The sequence below is a fragment of the Rattus rattus genome, chromosome 1, assembly GCF_011064425.1.
Source record: "Rattus rattus isolate New Zealand chromosome 1, Rrattus_CSIRO_v1, whole genome shotgun sequence".
In the NCBI taxonomy this organism is placed as follows: Eukaryota; Metazoa; Chordata; class Mammalia; order Rodentia; family Muridae; genus Rattus; species Rattus rattus.
In genome coordinates, this window is record NC_046154.1 from 258,941,285 (window position 1) to 258,946,748 (window position 5,464).

General features: G+C 44.1%; 1 pseudogene; it reads right to left on the reverse strand.

The window, feature by feature from the left end:
• Window positions 1–4,297: 4,297 nt before the first annotated feature.
• LOC116890177 lies at window positions 4,298–4,830 on the reverse strand (annotated as a pseudogene).
• Window positions 4,831–5,464: the final 634 nt, after the last annotated feature.

The window sequence follows — 5,464 nt, forward strand, 5'->3', positions numbered from 1 at the left end:
AGCCAGAGCAATCAGACAACAAAAAGGAGATCAAGGGGATACGGTTGGAAAGAAGAAGTCAAAATATCACTATTTGCAGATGATATGATAGTATATTTAAGTGATCCCAAAAGTTCCACCAGAGAACTACTAAAGTTGATAAACAACTTCAGCAAAGTGGCTGGGTATAAAATTAACTCAAATAAATCAGTAGCCTTCCTCTACACAAAAGAGAAACAAGCCGAGAAAGAAATTAGGGAAATGACACCCTTCATAATAGATCCAAATAATATAAAGTACCTCGGTGTGACTTTAACCAAGCAAGTGAAAGATCTGTACAATAAGAACTTCAAGACTCTGAAGAAAGAAATTGAAGAAGATCTCAGAAGATGGAAAGATCTCCCATGCTCATGGATTGGCAGGATTAATATAGTAAAAATGGCCACTTTACCAAAAGCGATCTACAGATTCAATGCAATCCCCATCAAAATTCCAATCCAATTCTTCAAAGAGTTAGAACAATTTGCAAATTCATCTGGAATAACAAAAACCCAGGATAGCTAAAACTATCCTCAACAATAAAAGGACTTCTGGGGGGAATCACTATCCGTGAACTCAAGCAGTATTACAGAGCAATAGTGATAAAAACTGCATGGTATTGGTACGGAGACAGACAGATAGACCAATGGAATAGAATTGAAGACCCAGAAATGAACCCACACACCTATGGGCACTTGATTTTTGACAAAGGAGCCAAAACCATCCAATGGAAAAAAGATAGCGTTTTCAGCAAATGGTGCTGGTTCAATTGGAGGTCAGCATGTAGAAGAATGCAGATCAATCCATTCTTATCACCTTGTACAAAGCTTAAGTCCAAGTGGATCAAGGACCTCCACATCAACCCAGATACACTCAAATTAATAGAAGAAAAAGTGGGGAGGAATCTCGAACACATGGACACTGGAGAAAATTTCCTGAACTAAACACCAATGGCTTATGCTCTAGGATCAAGAATCGACAAATGGGATCTCTTAAAACTACAAAGCTTCTATAACGCAATGGACACTATTGTTAGGACAAAATGGCAACCAACAGATTGGGAAAAGATCTTTACCAATCCTACAACAGATAGAGGGCTTATTTCCAAAATATACAAAGAACTCACCAAGTTAGACTACAGGGAGACAAATAACCCTATTAAAAATGGGGTTCAGACATTCAGAGCCTGCCCCACATGTGGCCCATACATATACAGCCACCCAATTAGACAAGATGGATGAAGCAAAGAAGTGCAGACCGACAGGAGCCGGATGTAGATCGATCCTGAGAGACACAGCCAGAATACAGCAAATACAGAGGTGAATGCCAGCAGCAAACCACTGAACTGAGAATAGGACCCCCGTTGAAGGAATGAGAGAAAGAACTGGAAGAGCTTGAAGGGGCTTGAGACCCTATATGTACAACAATGTCAAGCAACCAGAGCTTCCAGGGACTAAGCCACTACCTAAAGACTATACATGGACTGACCCTGGACTCTGACCTCATAGGTAGCAATGAATATCCTAGTAAGAGCACCAGTGGAAGGGGAAGCCCTGGGTCCTGCTAAGACTGAACCCCCAGTGAACTAGACTGTCGGGGGAGGGGCGGCAATGGGGGGAGGTGAGGAGGGGACACCAATAAGGAAGGGGGAGGGAAGGGGATGTTTGCCTGGAAACCGGAAAGGGAATAACACTTTCGAAATGTATATAAGAAATATTCAAGTTAATAAAAAAAAAAAAAAAAGAGCTCACTACAAAAAAATGGGGTTCAGAGCTAAACAAAGAATTCACAGGTGAGGAATGGCGAATGGCTGAGAAGCACCTAAAGAAGTTCAACATCTTTAGTCATAAGGGAAATGCAAACCAAAACAACCCTGAGATTTCACCTCACACCAGTGAGAATGGCTAAGATAAAAAACTCAAGTGACAGCAGATGCTGGCGAGGATGTGGAGGAAGAGGAACACTCTTCCATTGTTGGTGGGATTATAGACTGGTACAACCATTCTGGAAATCAGTCTGGAGGTTCCTCAGAAAATTGGACATTCACTACCTGAGGACCCAGCTATACCTCTCTTGGGCATATACCCTAAAGATGCTCCAACATGTAACAAAGACACATGCGCCACTGTGTTCATAGCAGCCTTATTTATAATAGCCAGAAGCTGGAAAGAACCCAGATGCCCTTCAACAGAGGAATGGATAAAGAAAATGTGGTACATCTACACAATGGAATACTACTCTGCTAACAAAACAATGACTTTATAAAATTCATAGGCAAATGAATGGAACTGGAAAATATCATCCTGAGTGAGGTAACCCAATCACAGAAAAACACACATGGTATGCACTCACTGGTAAGTGAATACTAGCCCAAATGCTCGAATTACCCTAGATGCATAGAACACGTGAAACTCAAGAGGAATGATCAATATGTGAATGCTTCAGTCCTTCTTTAAAAGGGGAACAAGAATATCCTTGGGAGGGAATAGGAGGGCAAAGTTTAGAACAGAGGCTGAAGGAACGCCCATTCAGAGCCAGCCCCACATGTGGCCCATACATATACAATCACCAAACTAGATAAGATGGATGAAGCAAAGAAGTGCAGACTGACAGGAACCGGATGTAGATCTCTCCTGAGAGACACAGCCAGAATATGGCAAATTCATAGGCGAATGCCAGCAGCAAACCACTGAACTGAGAACGGGACCCCCATTGAAGGAATCAGAGAAAGGACTGAAAGAGCTTGAAGGGGTGTGAGACCCCATATGAACAACAATGCCAACCAACCAGAGCTTCCAGGACTAAGCCACTACCCGAAGACTATACATGGACTGACCCTGGGCTCCAACCTCATAGGTAGCAATGAATAGCCTAGTAAGAGCACCAGTGGAAGGGGAAGCCCTGGGTCCTGCCAAGACTGAACCCCAAGTGAATGGGATTGTTGTGGGGAGGGCAGTAATGGGGGGAGGATGGGGAGGGGAACACCCATTTAGAAGGGGAGGGGTTGGGGGATATTGGCCTGGAAACCCGGAAAGGTAATAACAATTGAAATGTCAATAATAAATACCCAATTTGATAAAGATGAGAAAAAAAAGTTCATAGACCAAAAATCCCTCACAGAAACCTCTGAACTGTACCCCTGAAAAAAAAAAAAAGCAGATCAGTACTCCCAACATACAATGGCACAGAATATACAGTACTGTTCCAAAAGGGAAGACAATGAGCATACTGAGGAAATACTGGGACAGGCAAGACCTAAAACCCCAGCACAAATTCCAAACTCTGCTTCTCCACGTCTGATGTCAAATTGCTCTTCAGATCTTCAACTCCTTTCAGCTTTGTTGACTGCCACACACTTCTCTCTCTTGGGTTGGCTCTTCACCTTTCCTCGGTAGGCATCCCATAACTCTGGCATCGCCAACTTCTTGGTGTTTCCAAGGCAATCCAGACCTCACCGTACAGCTTCATGAAATGGTCTCTCTGGGCCTCCGTGCACAGACAACCCCGATGCATGCTTGCCCTCAGCAGCTTCCTTAGGTCAGAAATCCCACAGCAGCTTTCTTGTATCCTTGACTCTAAAGCCAGAGCTGTGTGGTCTGAGCCACCAAGCTCTGCTGCTTGCTGGGGCTGGAACATGGCCTCCTTGTTCAATTACATCTGCATCAGCTTTCTGTGGTCAATCTTTCCCTTACTGCTTATTTTTTCCCCTTACTTTCCACAAGCTGGAGGCTTAGCTGGGTGGGTCTTGCCAGGAGGTCACCACTCCGTTTGCCACCAGGTTTTTCTCTATCTCTTTGAGCCCTGGACTTAGCTCCATGATACTTCCCGGTGCTCCTTCTCTTCTCGAAGAGTACGCGTTGTATTTTCCTTGCTCAGCTCGTTCCTTCTCATTAGAGATATGCATAAGAGTAACCACTAACCAAGCCACAGTTAGTACTAGGCTGTCTTTAAATCTGCCAGTGCTATTAATCTAAAACCATTTAATTTTGCTTCAGGTAGATTTTTTTGGACAAAGGCAGAAAGCAACCATATTCTTTGACAAAATATCAAGGCCACTTACTAATATTCTTCTCCTCTGAAACCTCTTGAGCTAGACTGTCAGCCTGTATTTCTCTCAGCACCAGTCTTCCACGTTCCTACTAGTATAGCCCATTAAGCCCCACTTAACTTATTCTACTGCTTTTATTTTTTTTCAATATATAAGTCTTTTATTGTCCCCAAAGAGCCCACATTGTCCTTGTGATCAGGATCTTGTTTCTGGAGCCAGGAAACTGAGGTCTCACTCGTCAGCCTGCTGCACGGTTCCCTTCTCAGACACACAGATACCATCCAAAAACTTCCCAATATCCTTGTTTTTAACCGCTCTGGCTTGCTCAATCAGAGCTTGAATTTGAAACAAGTTCAATACCATTTCCTTCAAGGAATAATTCTTCCTTCTGGGCTCGTGAGACTGAACAAGGAATACCTGTCCTCATCTGAACTCTGCGGATGTAGTTTTCCCCCAAGAAATTTTGGATTTCAAAGCATCCACAGACCTCATCCTGTAACGGAAGACCAGCGTAACACCCTTGAACATGTTCTGAACCCGCCTGCGGATGGTTCTGACAGCGTCCAGTTCCTTCCTGTTACTCCACCATTTATCTACACGGAGCCTTTTCTTTTTCTTTCTGAGAAAATTCAGCTCTATACTGATGTGATTGAAGTCCTCCGCAGAGTTCCCCTGGGGTTCTTCACAGTGACCGTGCACCTCTTCAGAGTGATGTCGACGCTTCCTGGAATGTCAACAGTCTGATTGCTGAGAATGGTTTTCATTCTTGAAGTAGATGGGGCAAAGAGCATTCAGTTGCTTTCTTAATCCAAAGTTCCAAAGTCCACATTCCTCCTACAAGAAGCATGGTCAGGCCTGTCACAACAATACACTACTCTCTGGTATAACTTCTGTCTTAGGCAGTGTTAGACGCCATGGCCAAAGTAACTCCTGTAAAGGAAAAGTGTTTAGTTAGCTTACAGTTTCAGAGGTTTAGTATAATATCACGATGGTGGGGAGCACAGTGGCACACGGTCAGGCCCTGGAGCAGCAGCTGAGAGCTATAACCTGATCTGGAGAGAGAGAGAGAGAGAGAGAGAGAGAGAGAGAGAGAGAGAGAGAGAGAGAGAGAGAGAATATCTGAGCCTGACATAGGCTTATGAAACCTTAAATACCAGACTGGAGAGATGGCTCAGTGGTTAAGAGCATTGACTGCTTGTTCTTCCAGAGGACTCTGGGTTCAAATCCCAGCAACCACATGGTGGCTCACAACCATCTGTAATGGCCCTTTGGGAAAGAAGGAAGAGGTCTTAACTGCTGAGCAGTTTTTCCTTCCCCCCCTTTCTCCCTCCCTTTCTCCTTCCCTCCTTCCCTCCCTCCTTTCCTCCCTCCCTCTCTCCCTTCCTTCCTTCCTTGAGA